An 18,327-nucleotide genomic window follows, 5' to 3' on the forward strand; every position below is an offset into this window, starting at 1 on the left:
ATTGTCCACATAATATTGAATTAAGCTTTAATAATTTATTAGCTAACCAAACACAAATATTCCGCCAAGAAAAATTATCAAGCATATAGCACAGACTGAAGTTGCCCTGAATGTCGTGACTGACCAATCAGAATCAAGCATTCCACAGTACCGTGTAATAATTTAATTTAAAGCACAGCCACCACAACTTCAGACTTTTTTTTTTTTTATTACTCTTTTGGGGGGTCTTTTTATGCCTTTTATTGTGATAGGACAGTAGAGAGATGACAGGAAAGAGCTGTGAGGAGAGAGGGGAGCGGGATCGGCAAAGGACCTCCTGACGGGAATCAAACTAGGATCACCATGAGCACAGTTGCACTATATGTCATAACAAGATCATAACATAAATAACATCATAAGAAATAGTTTAATAGCTGTGATACTGGATTTGAAATTAAATGTTTGCATAGTTATGGCAGGAAACACGAGCAACAATGCCTTGGAAAAAAAATCTTAAAAATAAAGTTTATTTATGAACCCAAATATGAAATAAAACAGTTATCGAATAAGCACGTGTCCTATTCTGTGTCCTAAACTCCTGAAACATTGGTGTCTCATTTTAGAGCAGTCAATGCAATTTATTGAAGATCTGTAAGTCATTCAGATCTGTAAGTGGGGGTGAGTGTGTGAAAAAAATCAGAATGTATTCCCCTTTGTAATCGCTGGCATTTTCAGAAGTAACTGTAATTTAATTACAAATTCTTAGTAACTGTAAGTAATTACAGTTAAATTTATTTTGTAATTAAATTACGTAATTCCGTTACATGTAACTAGTTACTTCCCAACACTGGCAGTGACACATGCTATCTTGCAGACCATCTTTGAGGAAGAAATGCACATTGATGTAGTGTAATCTACATAAATATGTCTGATCTTTGAGAAAATATAAAGGGTCACTAACTCTGTCATTGTTTGTATTTTGCATTTTTTTTTTACTGAACTGTACCATGAACTTGTCCTATGCAGTCACATAGCAAAGGATTAAGAAAAATACTTTTTCGCATGAGCGATTTATCTATATTGATATATTGATTGACATTTATTTTCATAGTGTTATTTATTGAATATAAATTATAATTAACAATTTCAAGACAAACTTTGACAACAAAACAAACTTTGCTCTTATCTGTTCAAAATATCTGAAAATTATACCATTTTAAGATGAGTTTATATATATATATATATATATATATATATAATATATATTTTTAAATATATGTTAAAAATATTCGTTTGTTCATGTAAATTAACAGTACATAAACTAATGTTAAAAGATACAAATTTACATTTTAATAATGTATGAATACTTATTTTAGCTTAATATTAATTAACATTAATAAATGCTATTTAATTATTGTTCATGTTAACTAATATAGTTAATGTTAACAAATGAAACTGGATGGCAAAATTTTATATATTGTGTATATGTGTCTGTGTGTTGATTTTAAAGTGTAACCCTTTCAATTCTGTAAACTTTAAATCCAAACTGGCAGAGGGTTACTGTGAATGCATGTGCCAACTGGGCACCATTTTCCTGATGCTATCGGGATGGCGAGGGCTCGTTCATCGCTGCTTGCAGCTTTAATTTAAATTGTTCTCTGATATCTACATAGAAGGTATATGGCATAGGAAAGGGCAAAAAAATCTCCAGAAATGGTTTTACAGGTCCATTTACAACCCTAAGATTTGTCCCTAAAATAAAATGTTCTGTTATTGCCTTATTTGGAAGGTTCGTGAATATTAATGAGCTCTGCTCTGATTGGCTGTTTCACAGCGCTGCTCATCTTCATAGCTCACACATGGATAAAAATATATATTTAATTACGAAGCTCTAGCCGCTTTTAATATGTGGTTTGTTGAATCTGCCGTTTTGAATAGACAACATTTTCCTCTCACTATTGTGATGCATGTGCTCTGTGTAAAGTTATAATGCAGCGGGAGTGCTTACTTACCACATAAGTTCAGGTGCTTGTGAGTGATGCTCAAGATATGTAAATCATTCGCCATCATCAGTGCAGTCATTTCTTCATCATTCACCATCATCAGCGCAGTCATCTCTCTGTTTATGTGGTAAGTGAAATCCTACCGCTACCGCTAGCATTAAGCTAACCATGTCCCTTCAGCGACTCGCCTTGGGCGATGCAAATGTTGGGAGCATAACTATTAACGATCGGGACTATTGTGTAATAGTCGTGTTATGTTGGAATTTACCTATTTTTCAGTGGTCTTTTGCAAACACTAGATTGATATAAGAAGGAGGAAATGGTGGTGTTTGAGACTCATGGTATGTCATGTCCATGTACTGAACTGTTATTATTCAATTATGCCAAGGTAAATACAGTTTTATGGCACCTTTAAACAGTGACCCCTTGTAAACTTTTCAGTCCAATGTTCTAGTAAACAAATGCGTTTAAACAGTAAGCTTAAAACAACTATAATACAGAGAAAACCTGACCAATTTCATCAGAGATTGTGGAAAGTCAAGTCCAGAAGTTATTCTTTTCAGCGTGTATTTGGCTTAAAAGCAGTATTTATTAAAAAAGTATTTATAAATTTAGATAAAAAAGCCGGAACAGTTTAATTTCACTCCCATTGAGGTAAAAACACAAATAAATGCACAGCTATTTTCACTATCATCAAAGACATACAGTGGTGCTTGAAAGTTTGTGAACCCTTTACAATTTTCTATATTTCTGCATAAATATGACCCAAAACATCATCATATTTTCATACAAGTTCTGAAAGTAGACAAAGAGAACCAAGTTAAACAAGTGAGAAAAAAATTGCTTTGTCATTTATTTATTGAGAAATATGATCCAGTGTTACTTATCTGTGCACTGCAAAAGTATGTTAATCTTTGCTTTCATTATCTGGTGTGACCCCCTTTTGCTGTAGTAACTGAAGGTAACGTTTCTTGTAAATGCTGATTAGTCCTGCACAATAACATGTAGGAGTTTTAGCCCATTCCTTAGTGCAGAACCACTTAAACTCTGTGATGTTGGAGGGTTTCCTCCTATGAACTGCTTGCTTAGGTTCTTCCACAACATTTTAATTGAATTAAGGTCTGGACTTTGACTCAGCCATTCTAAAACATGAAATTTGTTCTTCTTTAAACATTCTTAGGTAGAATGACTTTTGTGCTTGGGGTTGTTGTCTTGCTGCATGACCCACGTTCTCTTGAGACTCTGTTCTTAAACAGGTGTCCTGATGTTTTCCGTTTAGAATTTGCTGGTATAATTCAGAATTCATTGTTCTATCAATGATGGCAGACTGTCCTGGCTAAGATGCAGCAAAACAGGTCCAAGCCATGGTACTACTTCCACCATGTTTTACAGATGGGACAGAATTCTTAAGCTGAAATGCAGTGTGTTCTTTTCTCTGAAAATAACAGCTTCTCATTTAAACTAATAAGTTAAATTTCCATCCATCCATTAAACCATTCTCCAATAGTCCTCTGGCTTGTCCACATGATCTTTAGCAAGCAATTTTCTTTTTCGAGAACAGTGGCTTTCTTCTTGCAACTCTGCCATGCACACCATTGGTTGCTTAGTGTTGTTACGAACTCTGCCTGTGTTCTTTCGTCTGCTCACCACCGGAGGTCGCCCGCTCATCACACTGACTGTCACTCATCACTTTGGATTCCATTTCCCATGTCCCATTGTACGGTTTGCACTCACACCCACATCCAATCAGCAACTGTATAAATACCAAGTCACCAGTCCTGCCACAGTCCCTAGGTCCTCCACCCCCACATGGACTGGGTCCTTCATCGCTGTTTTCGACCCTTGCCTGTCTAGGATTGCTCTTGTGTTTTGCTCCCGTTGTATCTGTTTACTGTTGCCTGACCCTCTGTGCCTGTTTTGACCACGTCTGTGCTAAATACTAATAAAGCTTGCGAATGGATATGACCATCTCACGTCTCACTGTAACAAGTGTTCTCCTGATGGTGGACTTATGAACATTAACATTAGCCAATGTGAGAAAGATCTTTAGTTGCTTAGAAGTTAACAAGAAGTTACCCTGGGAACTTTTGCAACCTTGCAGACTATTAATTGTCCGTCACACATTTCTCAGGATGATAACAGTGGTCTTGAATTTTCTCCATTTGTACACAATCTGTCTGACCGTTGATTTGTGGAGTCCAAACCTTTTAGAGATAGTTTTGTAACCTTTTCTAGCCTAATGAACATCAACTTTTTTTCGAGGTCTTCAGTAATCTCCTTTTTTTAAATAAAACAGGTCACATACTGACATTTATTAGTCATTGCACTGACTGAAAACACATCTGCACAGGTCGACACTAATTTCACCTTTAAATTAACTGCTAATCCAAGAGATTCACATACTTTTGCAACACAGAGATATGTGACACTGGATCATTTTTCTCAATAAGTAAATGACAAAGAAAACATTTTTCTCTCACTTGTTTGATTGGGTTCTCTTTGTCTACTTTCAGGACTTAAATACAAAAATTCTGATCAAAAATTAGCCTTTCTAATATGTGGTGATTTTTGACTCGCTAATTTTTGATCAGAATTTTTGATTATTGATCAGAAGGTGCTCCTACATTTTTTTAAATTAGGAGGACAATTGCTACTAATTACAAGAGGGAAAAAATGCTCTTAAACTGGGTGTGTGAAAGGTGTGGTTGTGGAATGGGGGTTGGCCGAGAAAAAAATTCAGTCAAAAGATTTTTCTTTTGCATTAACCCCTGTAAAATCCTGCAGAATATTTTGCTTACATTCATTCACATACCCCTGCTCCTCCCTAAAATAACCAGATATGGAGCTTACAACTCATAGTTTACTATGCAAAACCTCATTTAAATGCGACTGCCATATGCATATTCCCATCTGTTCCTTTAGCAGTGTGTTGATGTTTAGCCATTTTAAACAGAAAGAATCAATTATTTACAATACAGAACATATTTAAAGGTTATGGAATGATTTAGAACAATATAAGGCTGTTTAATTACTGTAGTTTTTGTGATTGTTTGTCACTTGTTTATCAGTGGTGGAGATCAAACTGTTCAGATCCATCATGGATGAACCACAAACACCTGGAGACAAAGTTTTTTTTCCAGGATGCAGGTATTTTGAGTAATACATTACATAACCTAACCAAGAAAAAAAAAAACAAAAAAAAAAACAATAAGACCATGAAGTCTCCAAAAGTCCTTTTCATAAAAAATATATTTTGAAGTATAATATGATGATTGTCTTATTATATTAAGTTTCTCATAATTAAAGGTTTAATCTGTTGTTTTAGTCAAGTTCATCAGAAAACATCAGAGCCAGAGCCCAGCTGTGTGTCTATCAAGAGTGACAAGTCTATGCATGAGCCAATAAAGTTTAACAATCGAGATTCACAGTCTGGTCTCAGGTACAGCATTTGTATAAAAATATGATTATAGCAAAGTTTTATATCATCATTTATTATCACAGTTCAGTTCGCTATGTTTTGTATAAATAGTGTATGAAATTATTACAGTATAAGGTGCCCTTTACATACAATAATGAACTTTAATCTCTCTTTGTTTTAGTTCAGTTCTTCAGAAGAAATCAGAAGCAGAGCCCAGCTGTGTGTCTATCAAGAGTGACAAGTCTATGCATGAGCCAATAAAGTTTAACAGTGGAGATTCACAGTCTGGTCTCAGGTACAGCATTTGTATAAAATATGATTATAGCAAAGTTTTATATCATCATGTATTATCACAGTTCAGTTTGCTATTTTTTGTATAAACAGTGTATGAAATTATTATAAAGTGCCCTTTACATACAATAATGAACTTTAATCTCTCTTTGTTTTAGTTCAATTCTTCAGAAGAAATCAGAAGCAGAGCCCAGCTGTGTGTCTATCAAGAGTGACAAGTCTATGGATGAGCCAATAAAGTTTAACAGTGGAGATTCACAGTCTGGTCTCAGGTACAGCATTTGTATAAAAATATGATTATAGCAAAGTTTTATATCATCATTTATTATCACAGTTCAGTTCGCTATGTTTTGTATAAACAGTGTATGAAATTATTATAAGGTGCCCTTTACATACAATAATGAACTTTAATCTCTCTTTGTTTTAGTTCAGTTCTTCAGAAGAAATCAGAAGCAGAGCCCAGCTGTGTGTCTATCAAGAGTGACAAGTCTATGCATGAGCCAATAAAGTTTAACAGTGGAGATTCAAAGTCTGGTCTCAGGTACAGAATTTGTATAAAATATGATTATAGCAAAGTTTTATATCATCATGTATTATCACAGTTCAGTTCGCTATTTTTTGTATAAACAGTGTATGAAATTATTATAAAGTGCCCTTTACATACAATAATGAACTTTAATCTCTCTTTGTTTTAGTTCAATTCTTCAGAAGAAATCAGAAGCAGAGCCCAGCTGTGTGTCTATCAAGAGTGACAAGTCTATGGATGAGCCAATAAAGTTTAACAGTGGAGATTCACAGTCTGGTCTCAGGTACAGCATTTGTATAAAAATATGATTATAGCAAAGTTTTATATCATCATGTATTATCACAGTTCAGTTCGCTATTTTTTGTATAAACAGTGTATGAAATTATTATAAAGTGCCCTTTAAATACATTAATGAAATTTAATCTCTCTTTGTTTTAGTTCAATTCTTCAGAAGAAATCAGAACCAGAGTCCAGCTGTGTGTCTATAATGAGTGAAGTGTCTATGGTTTGTCAAGTACAATTCAACAGTGGAGATACACAGCCTGGTCTCAGGTATAACATTTCTGTGTTCTGATGAGATATGATCTGAATATATGATACAGAATACATAAGACTTTGTTTTTTTTCTAAGATTTATTTTTTTGGCATTTTTTGCCTTTATTGAGATAGATCAGAAGTGACAGGAAACGAAGTGGGAGAAAGATGGGGGGCGGGATCTGGAAAGGTCCTCGAGTCGGGATTCGAACACGGGACACCCGGAGCGCAACGGCGCTGTATGTCGCACGCTGCCCACATGGCAATTGGCGCCGACAGACTTTGTGTTTTTTAACTCATGTAGTAGGGGTTGCACAGACTAACGACTAGTTGACTTCAATGTACAGTGGCCGAAAGAGCTCAACGCGCTGCAACTTAAGAAAACACATGCAAACAGAAAAAAAGACAACAAATTAAGAAAACATCTTCATCAGTTTGACAACACAGGCGCTGCAAATCGTCTCTAGGTTACGTATGTAACCATGGTTCCCTGAGAAGGGAACAAGATGGTTATACCCACGCTACCATGCTGAGGGGAGTGCATGCTATGACAGCCAGCACTAAGCATCAATTCTGAGAAGAATTGCCCCAATTAGGACATGGTGACGGCTGTCGGAACATTATCCCCCACGGCCAATGGCCTGAACTGTTACCCACTTACCTGGATGGGTCAAAGGACCCAGGGCACAGCTCAGGCTTAGAATCAAGCGATTCCTTCGGGGGAAATGGCTAAGTATTAATTTAGACTTATTTAGAACAGGAACTGCCAATACTACAGTTCTCTCGGTGAACTGACTCAAGATAGAGACTAGCAGATCTGTCCTAGGACAGAAACCGTTCTAGCAGGGGTTACCCTCAGGTAACACACCCTGGATAACAGATGGTCAGGAGATATCGAAGGTGATATCGAGTGGAGTTGGACCCAGGGAGACCAGGGTTTTAGACCAACTCAAAAATGGGAACGAAGGACCGTGTAACCCATACCGTATAGGATTTTAGAGAAGAACCCAGAAACTTGGTGGGGACTTACCACTTATGTGGATTTTAGTAAGTGCACAGGGATTGTGTGCGCACTTACCACTATTGTGGATTTCAGAAAGTGCCCAGGGTTCAGCGTGGGACACTTACCCTAGTAAAGGGGATTTTAGAGACAGTGTTTTTCCCTTTTAGGGGGTTTCACCGCTAAAGCTCCAGGCTTGTCAGAGATGACAAGCATTTAGATAGGGGAAGAACCCTACCTGTAGAGAGGGGAGCAATGCTACACCCCAATCAGGACAGACAGTCCGCAAACTGTTAGTCGACTGATAAAATCATGGAGCTACTGACCATCATGATAGTGGACGTGAATAGATTTCACCCTTCCTCAGAAGGGGAGCCTACTTCCCCTGCCAGGAGCAGTGCTCTTAAGTGGGACCCTTCTCAAAGGGGAGCAATCATGCTTGACTCAGGAATCCTGGTGACAGACTCTACCCAACAAAAAAGGGAATCTTACCAAAACCCGCCAGAGGGTGGTGCTCTAGAGGACCCTTTCCGCAGAAAGGGGATCTACCAAAGTCACCTCAAGGCCCTGAGAAGGTAGAGCTCCTGGTTAGTCATGAGGACAGACTCCTAACCCTGAAGGCCAGGGAGGAACGCCCGTCCTGACGAGAGGGCGCTCATTGGGGACCCTTTCCTCAGAAAGGGGAGAGCCCAGCTCGTGCGTGATGGGAAAAGCTCCTGGAAGTCATGAGGACAGACTCCTAACCCTGAAGGCCAGGGAGGAACGCCCATACAGCCGAGGGGGTGCTCATTAGGGACCCTTTCCTTGGAAAGGGGAGAGCCCAGCTCGTGCGTGAGGCCTGAAGACTGAGAATCATCCTGGACAAGAGGGACAGGCTCCTAACCCAGATGACCGGGAGGAAAACCTGGCTTTGGCAGCGAAAATCGGTACTCTGAAAAACACTTTCCGCGGAAAGGGGAGTACTACTTAGGTTGAACCGACCCTGCCCTCGGGCTAACAGGGGGATTGACAGAGACCAGTCTAGGTGGATTTACGTTCCTGTCTCAACAGGACATAAATTTCCCGGAGCAGGAACTGGAGGACTGAGAAATTGCTCCTCGGAGACAAAAACTTAGGAGGTGCTGGAAAGAACCTTCAGCTGATGAGATCACTCCAGGATCTGGAATCCACAGAGAGGGTCTGGAAGAGGGATTCTCACAAAAGGCCTGCAAAGGACAGCGTTAAACATGCCAAGGGCAATCCTAAGAAAGAAACTTAGGGAGCTTGCCTTGAAGAGGACATAAGTCTTATGTCTAGCATATGCTGTAAGGGTGGTTTACCGCACGACCTGTGGCGTGGAGAGGACGAACACTGCTGTAACCATAATCCATAGGATCAGAGGGGGAGCATCTGCCGTAGACTCGTCATAATTTTCTCTGAGAAGCAAAAACACAACACACAGGCCTGAGACAGTATAAAGTTCCTTTTCTTTTATTAAAAGAAAAAAATGGATTGTACTAGGTTCTATGGGACATAAGAACCGCTAAGAAGTCATAGGTTCAAGGAGCGTGCAGGGAGCTTGTGTTGTTGGGGCTCAGACCTGGGCCTTCATGGAATGAAGGACTTAAAGGCAGTGGTCTACCTAGTCCATAGTCATATAAATCCAGAAAAGCCAATGAGCCTGGGAAACTAACAGATCAGTGAAAGACCTCCGGTTTGTCCTCCTAAAAGCAGCCCAAACCAACAGAGTGGGCTGTCTACTTAAAACCCTTAATGAATGCACTGATTGCATTCTACGCTCTCAAGAGCTAATGTTGCTTGCGTTCTCACCGCACAGCTCGGACCGTGTGAAAGTGCGTGTATCAGATTACCACACACGTCACACTCAGGCCTCCGGTGAGAGAATACATGCACTCTTAGACAAAGAGAAGCTGAAGACGACGAAGAGGATGTGTGTTTACACCGGCGCCTCTTTATACAGTGACGCCCGGTAGTGACGCACCAGCAGCGGCGGTCCCGCCGCGGTGACATCATACGCTGTCGCCGGCCATTTCATGTAGTTTTTTCATATGCATTCTTCAGACACGAGTCACGCTGCGTCGTTCCCCAATAGCGACCCCTAGGAGACGCAGTGAGAGTTCCCTCGGAAGGGAACCTCACAAGCAAACACAAATACGGAAACGCGCTGCAAACTCAGAAACGCGCTGCAAACACACGAACGCGCTGCAAATAGCACGGACCACAACGGAAATGTTTCAGGGGGACCTCAAAAAGTGACGAACCCATCAGGGACCTGATGCTTCATAAATTATTTATCAATCGTAATTCAACGCTGACTTTTTAGCATGCATTTGACCGAATTGTCTGCTTTTGTCTTTATTTACGATTACATAAGTCTCTTATACTTTATACTTATATTTTTATAATGGCTAATATTGTTCATTAAAACTGGCATTTAACAAAAAAGGCAGAGTTGTGCTTGTCATTTTTCATTTTATTATGCATTGAGTAAAGATGTATTATACACAGTGCACATATAGCTTAAATCGCATATTAATATGTTTTATTATTTTTAAAATGGGTACGAAAAGAGAGTTGTGGTTTATATTTTGAAGAAAACAAAGAGGCAGAGGTGTTTGATATCACTTCCTTTTATTGTAATTATTGTTTTGTAATGCGTTGCATTTTTGTCGCTATTAATATGTTTAACGTTAAATGAAATGGAAAAGAGGCAATGCTGTTTGATATAATATTCCGTTTCACTGTAATGTTGTACATTCCCTGAACTACGTTTTTGCAGCTATTAATATGTTTAAATGAAAATGAAAAGAGGCAGAGATGGTTGATATCATATTTCGTTTATTGTAAATGAGTGCAGAAAGCAGTGAATATAACCGGAGTAGAAAAGGTGACTGACGTTACCAAGTACACTGCTGTTCCATTTGCAGAATTACAGGACTTGCATCCTCACGTCCTCGGGAGTTCGTACTCCCAAGTCAAACTTCGTCCGAAACAAGTCCGAACTTTGCTACTTGGTATTGAGAAACGGCTTATTTGTTCAGTGGCTGTTGGTCAGAGCAGAGGTGTTGTCGGTGAACTATCACCTTTTAGTTCACCGACAAGACCTCTGCTCTGACCAACAGGCACTGAACAAATAATCAGGTCCCAGATGGGTTCATCACTTTTTGAGGTCCCCCTGAAACATTTCCGTTGTGGTCCGTGCTATTTACAGCGCGTTTGTGTGTTTGCAGCGCATTTCTGAGTTTGCAGCGCGTTTCTGTATTTGTGTTTGGGTTACGAGGATTTGCAGCGCCTGTGTTGTCAAACTGATGAAGATGTTTTCTTAATTTGTTGTCGTTTTTTTCTGTTTGCATGTCGCGTTGAGCTCTCTCGGCCACTGTATCAATGCCCTGGCATGACACTTTAAGTTTGACATCGACTAGTCGCTAGTCCTATAGAGGGCGCACTAGGATAAGAAGTCTTTGAAGTCCACATTTACGCTCTGTTTTAAAACAGCTAAAATAATAATGAAATGCATACTTCGAAAGCGCTCCATAAGACGTGTGATTATACCGTCTGGATGCTTGAAATTGAACAGGAGAATGCACATTTTTAACAGCTTATTGTAACTACCGTTCTAATCAAATGCGCTGCTGCATTGTAACGCGCACACAGGGTTCATACAGTAGCTTGAATATCACGTGCAGATCGACACAATCATTCAAAAGCGCGGTGTAGAAATTAATTGTCAACACTGTTCTATGATTTCTCAGTAATATAGCTTAGAAACTGAAAAGTTCTAGCATATATTTTTTAGTAATTAAAACCTGCGGCTTTATTATTAGGCTAGTAGAGAGATGCTGCCAGCTGGAATTAATTCACATGCAATTGCTCTTTCATTAATGACTATATATATATATATATATATATATATGTGTATTATTTACAGTACTACTTTATCTGTATCTGATTTAGAACGAGCAGAATTCTGTTATATAATATAACAACCCAAAAACAAAATAACTGATAAAACTGAGCTATTATAGGAGCAATAGCCATGTAGGCAGCGCTGTGTCATATGCCATAACTGTGCACAAGGTGTTTGAGTCTCATCTCAAGGTTTAGGCCAGGGTTCCTCAATTAGTTTTCATCAAGGGCCAAATTCTGCCAACAATACAAAGCCAAGGGCCACAATTTTATGACCACAAAGTTTGCCCTTCTATTATTATTATTATTATTATTGTTGTTGTTGTTGTTGTTTTGGCACATATAAATACTGTGAATCTTTTTTCCTTAATAGTCTGTTTTATTCAAAGAATTATGAACATTTTGTTTCTCAGTAGTCTGTTTTATTCAAAGAATTATGAACATTTTGTTTCTCAGTAGTCTGTTTTATTCAAACAATTGTGAACATTTTGTATTCAGACACTACAGAACTTTGCCAGTTAGTACTATAAACAAATGAAAAAAAAAAAAAAAAAAAAAAAAAAAACCTCCATGTCTGCCTCCAAGTCAACTGTTCTTGCTTACTTCCAGACTGGATCCCTTCTCTTCATTTTCCCTAATTGCAGATTCAAATATTAGACCTATCAGAATTAATATATTTTATTTTATGGGAATCAAATTGTAACAGTGTTAACTGACATGTACTCACCATTCAATGAGAGAAGTGACAGCGACTGGCTGAATCAATACCTCTGAAGTTGGGGCTATATTCTGTTGTAGCAATCCTGAGGCACTGATCCAGATGCACACTGGACAGTCTGTTTCTATCCTGGTTCTTGATGATGTTCATTATAGAAAATGATGACTCACAGATGTAAGTGGAGGGGAACATCGAAAGTAGGTACATTGCAATGATTCTGCTGTTCTTGAATTTAGCTTGAGAGACCACTTTTGTCCAAAAGTCGCTCACACTAGCCTCCTTGTGTTGTTCTCTGAGCAAATCGGACTTTGACATTTCTAAAATCTCCAACTGCAAAGATGCTTCATCCAAAGTTGAAACCAGGCGTTTGGCCTCAGAAGTCCATTGCCCATCTGCTGGGACTGAAAACGGCTGTCTAAAGGAAGAGAAGAAGTTCACTCGACAGGTTAAAGCTCTGAAATCGCTCCTCGAAATTCTTCGGCAGTCTTGTGACGAAGTCTCGCATTAGCGGGTCCTCTCGCATCTGGTGTTTCACGCAATACTGTTGCAAATGCGGAAAGTGTAGTTTTCTCCCTTGAAGATCACGTTCAAAAAGTGTCAACTTTAAATGAAAAGCTTCAATTGCTTCGTACATGTCTGCAATTGTGTGGTTCTTGCCTTGCAATTGCAAATTAAGCTGATTTAGGTGAGACATGATATCACACAAAAAACGCACGTATGCCATCTCTGTCCTGTCATTTAAAAACCTCAGAAATGTTTCTGCCTTTTGGCTTTGAAGGCTGCTTAAAAATGAACAAAGTTCATTTTGAAGTTCACACACTCTCTCCAGCACACTGTCAGTATTTTGTCCTGTCCTGTTCTGTTTTCCTAGTGTTTTTCCCCCATTGTTTCCTTATGATAATGGTTTAGTCCTGTGTTCCCCCCTTTTGGTTTTGTATTAGTTGGTTCAGTCTTGCCCATATTTGTATTTCCCCCTCGTCATCTTGTTATCTTGTTTGTTACCACGCCCCCGTTTCTGTGTATTTAAGTCTGTGTTTGCTCACTCCCTTTTGTCCGTCGATGTATTGTTACTCCTGTCTGTTTGGCTCCATGTTTTTCGTTTATTTTTACAATAAATATCAGTGTTTAGTTAACTCCGGTTTCTGCCTCATCCATCTACACTCATCATCCTGCTAATCGTGACAGATTGACGGACCAAAACAGAAGATGAATCGGGCTGAGGAAAAACTGTGGAGACTGCGGCAGGGCGGCCGAACGTTTGAGCGATATGTGGAGGAGTTCCTCGAGCTTTCACATCAGGTGGGCTGACCCGATGCTTCACTCGGCGCTGTGTTTATTTTGGGACTGGATGATGAGATTATTCGCTGCGATCTTCCTGCCTGTCAATTCCCCTTGATCGAGCTAGTCAATCTCATTCTGTTTTTAAATGGGTCTGATTTTGAAGTCGAAGAAATTTGTCCGATCAGTCTGACTAAGTCTCATCATCCAGCCCCCTCTGCGGCACAGCACATTATGCCAGCCCTCCATAAGCCAGAACCCCCCACATACCGTGCCAACGGTTCGCACCGCCAGCCCAGTCTCCTATCCCCTGTCATCCTCCAAAGCTCCGCCGCTGTCCTCAGCCCGATGCGGCCGGCCTCCTCCCCGCGCTCTAGTCTGCCGGCCGCCGCCCAACGCTCAAGCCCGCTGGCTACCTCTCCGCATTCAAGCCCGTCAGCCGCCAAGCCTGAGTCCCTGGCCAAGATGGCCGCCGTTCCTGAGTTCCCGGCCAAGATGGCCGCCAAGCCTGAGTCCCCGGCCAAGAGGGCCGACGTTCCTGAGTTCCCGGCCAAGATGGCTGCCAAGCCTGAATCCCTGGCCAAGATGGCCGCCAAGCCTGAATCCCTGGCCAAGATGGCCGTTGTTCCTGAGTCCCTGGCCAAAATGGACGCCAAGCCTGAGTCCCCGACCAAGATAGCCGCCAAGCCTGAATCTGCACCCAAGATGGCTACCGCCAAGTCAGAGTCTCCGCTGGTTCCGCCCAGCCTCCCAGAGTCTCCGCTGGTTCCGCCCAGCCTCCCTGAGTCTCCGCTGGTTCTGCCCAGCCCTCCAGTGACCGTGCCGCCAGAGTGCCCTCCAGTGACCGCTCGCCCAGAGCCTGCTCTCCCTAAGTCTCCGCTGGAGATGCCCAGCCCTTCAGAGTCTCCGCTGGGGTCGTCCAGCCCTCCAGAGCCCGCTCGCCCCGAGCGCTGTCCAGAGCATGCTCCTCAAGATCGCCCTCCAGAGCCGGAGCTCTCTCCTGTGCGCCCTCCAGAGCCGGAGCTCTCTCCTGCGTGCCCTCCAGAGCCGGAGCTCTCTCCTGCGCGCCCTCCAGAGCCGGAGCTCTCTCCTGCGCGCACTTCCGTGCTCCCCTGGGTGGACTATGCCTTAAGTTCCCCCAAGAAAATTTTTTTTGGGGGGGGCTTCTCCCCTGATCAGCCATGGCCTCCTGGACTGTTTATTCGGCCATGGCCTCCTGAGCCCCCAGATCTGCCATGGCCACTTGGACTGTTTACTCGGCCATGGCCTCCTGAGCCCCCAGATCTGCCATGGCCACCTGGACTGTTTACTCGGCCATGGCTTCCTGAGCCCCCAGATCCGCCATGGCCACCTGGACTGTTTACTCGGCCATGGCTTCCTGAGCCCCCAGATCCGCCATGGACACCTGGACTGTTTACCCGGCCATGGCCCCCTGAGCTCCCGGACCCACCATGGCCTCCTGAACTGTTAACCCAGCCATGGCCTCCAGAGCTCCCTGATCCGCCCTGGAGACCACCCCTGTATCCTGTGTTTCCTGTATCCCTGTCTAGTGGTCTCCAGGGCGCCCACCGCACCTTTTGGGGAGGGGGATGTAATGTCAGTATTTTATCCTGTCCTGTTCTGTTTTCCTAGTGTTTTTCCCCCATTGTTTCCTTGTGATAATGGTTTAGTCCTGTGTTCCCCCTTTTGGTTTTGTATTAGTTGGTTCAGTCTTGCCCATATTTGTATTTCCCCCTCGTCATCTTGTTATCTTGTTTGTTACCACGTCCCCTTTTCTGTGTATTTAAGTCTGTGTTTGCTCACTCCCTTTTGTCCGTCGATGTATTGTTACTCCTATCTGTTTGGCTCCATGTTTTTCATTTATTTTTACAATAAATATCAGTGTTTAGTTAACTCCGGTTCCTGCCTCATCCATCGGATATTATTGTGCAGCAAAAGATCGTGCCGTTCTGCTGACATTTCCTCCAGCAAGGCTCGGAAAAGGCGATGTTGCAGACCAGAACTCATGCGAATGAAGTTTACCAGCCTCATTACAGTATCCATAGTCTCTTTCATTTTTCCAGAGAGTTTTGCGCACAATACCGATTTATGAATTATGCCGTGAAACGCTACGAGAGCTGGGTTGACAGCAGCTAGTCTGCTAATCAAACCTCTGTGATGTCCAACCATTGAGGGAGCCCCGTCAGTGACAACTGAAACAACTTTGCTTAAATCCAATCCATTCTTTTCAAAGAACTGCATCAGTTCATTAAAAATGATTTCTCCGGTTGCGTGACCATGTATTGGTAGCAAACAAAGCAGCTCTTCACGGAAAACCTTCCCATCAAAAAATCTGACAAACACTGACAACTGTTCAATGTCAGTTCGGTCGCAAGACGAATCTTTTGCAAGTGACATGGCTTCAGCTTTCTTTATGTTGGATAAAAGATTGGACAGACACTCACCTGCCAATGTCTCCACTCTTCTTGTTGCTGTGCAATCGGATAATTGCACCTTCTGTAATAGCTCCACAACCATTTTCTTCGTTTTGTCATCGTGATTTAAAACTTCCTCCACCATGTCAATTGCACAGTTTTTAATTAATTCGGCATCCGAGAATGGCTTTTTGGCCTTTGCCAGGTTCCAAGCAACACGTAAGGAAGCTGCGGATGCATTCTCCTGTATGGATGTGGTTTTGTGTATAACAGCAACTGATTGCTTGTAAGATGTCACCAATTGTGTTACCTTCTGTTTGCGGCTCTCCGAATGTTCTGGATAGTTGCAGTTAAAATTGCTGTGCAATGCAATGAAATGGCGTTTCATATTATAAGCCTTACAGACTGCCACAGTCTGCGTGCATAACAAACACGTTGGCTTTGCATTGTGGTGGTCAGGCAAAATAAAACAAAATTGTTCTGTCCATTCGCGTTTGAATCGCATAATTTCCGTGTCCACTTTTCTTGTTTTTCCACTCGCCATGTTTTAATGTTTTAAAGCCTAAGCTTTAATGATGCTGCGTTTGATTTTTCGCGCTAGTGACGTGCTTACGCTGACGTTACCTTGACAACACTATTTCACGAGTTCCCTCTTACAGATAATAAACTGAGCGAAAGGTTGGGCGTATTTGGCGTGCTGTCCGGGAGAGGGCCTCGAGCTCAGTAGTCATTCCCGAGCCCAGGGCTCTCCCCCGCCCTGGAGGAGGGGTCCAAGCTCAGCACTGGCCCGAACCCTATAAGCGCTCCCCCTTAAGGGCTGAAGGTGAGGAGAAGGGGTGGAGGAGGGGCGTTGACAAGACAAGAGATGATGAAGATAGGAATGTTGTGTTATTTATAGGGATTTTTCCTGTGCTGATTGGATAGGGAGAGTGATTGCTAAGGGTGAATTGGCCATGTTAATTATCTATGTGAGCTCCTCCCGAAACTTGTTAATAAAACATCATTTGAAATTAGTGCGGGCCAAACATTTTTCTCTCGCGGGCCGCCTATTGAGGAACCCTGGTTTAGGCATATATGTTCAATAATGTCGTCATAAGCGACTAGTCAACATCGACTAGACTTTTATCACAGAAATATCGACTTCAAAAAACCTGAAGTCGTTCAACCCCTATCATGTAGTAATGTGTAATTCTTATTTTACAGCCATGAGGTCCTGAACACATTTAGATCAAATCTGATGAAGAAGTGTATGTGTCTGTATGAGGGAACAGCAACTCAGGGAAGCCCAACACTGCTGAATGAGATCTACACAGAGCTGTACATCACAGAGAGTGAGAGTGGAGAGATCAGTAATAAACATGAGGTGAGACAGATTGAGACACAATCCAGGAGAGCAGCAACAGAGGACACAGCCATCAAATGCAGTGACATTTTTAGACCTTTACCTGGACAAGACAAAGCCATCAGAACTGTGCTGACAAAGGGAGTCGCTGGCATTGGAAAAACAGTCTCTGTGCAGAAGTTCATCCTGGACTGGGCAGAAGAGAATGAGAATCAGGACGTCCAGCTCATATTTCCACTTCCTTTCAGAGAAATCAACTTGATGAAGGACAAAACACTCAGTCTTTCAGGTCTACTTCATGTCTTTTTCCCTGAAACTAAAGAAATGCAAATATCCACTGATGAATATAAAGTGTTGTTCATCTTTGATGGTCTGGATGAGTGTCGTCTGTCTCTGGATTTTCAGAATGATATTAAACTGTGTAATATATCTGAATCAGCCTCAGTGGAAGTGCTGCTGACGAACCTCATTGTGGGGAATCTGCTTCCCTCTGCTCTCATCTGGATCACCTCCAGACCAGCAGCAGCTGATCTCATTCCCTCTGAGTGTGTCCATCGAGTGACAGAGGTACGAGGATTCAATGAGCCACAGAAGGAGGAATACTTCAGGAAGAGAATCAGTAAAAAGAGACTGGCTAAAAAAATCATAAGACACCTGAAGTCATCAAGGAGCCTCTACATCATGTGCCACATCCCAGTGTTCTGCTGGATCTCAGCCACTGTTCTAGAGAAGATGTTGAGTCGAGCAGAGAGTGGAGAGATTCCCAAGACTCTCACTCAAATGTACACACACTTCCTGATCCTTCAGACCAACATCAAACATGAGAAGGACTATAAGATGAAGGTGACAGATGAAGACATGATCCTAAAACTGGGGAAACTGGCTTTCCAGCAGCTTGTTAAAGGAAACTTGATCTTC

At 41.6% G+C, this 18,327-nt stretch overlaps 1 pseudogene; it reads left to right on the forward strand.

Annotated features, from left to right (window-relative positions):
- The first annotated feature begins 3,567 nt into the window (after window positions 1-3,567).
- LOC141333011 (uncharacterized) lies at window positions 3,568-18,032 on the forward strand (annotated as a pseudogene).
- The last annotated feature ends 295 nt before the right edge of the window (window positions 18,033-18,327 follow it).

The sequence above is a fragment of the Garra rufa genome, chromosome 4 (genome assembly GCF_049309525.1).
Source record: "Garra rufa chromosome 4, GarRuf1.0, whole genome shotgun sequence".
NCBI lineage: Eukaryota > Metazoa > Chordata > Actinopteri > Cypriniformes > Cyprinidae > Garra > Garra rufa.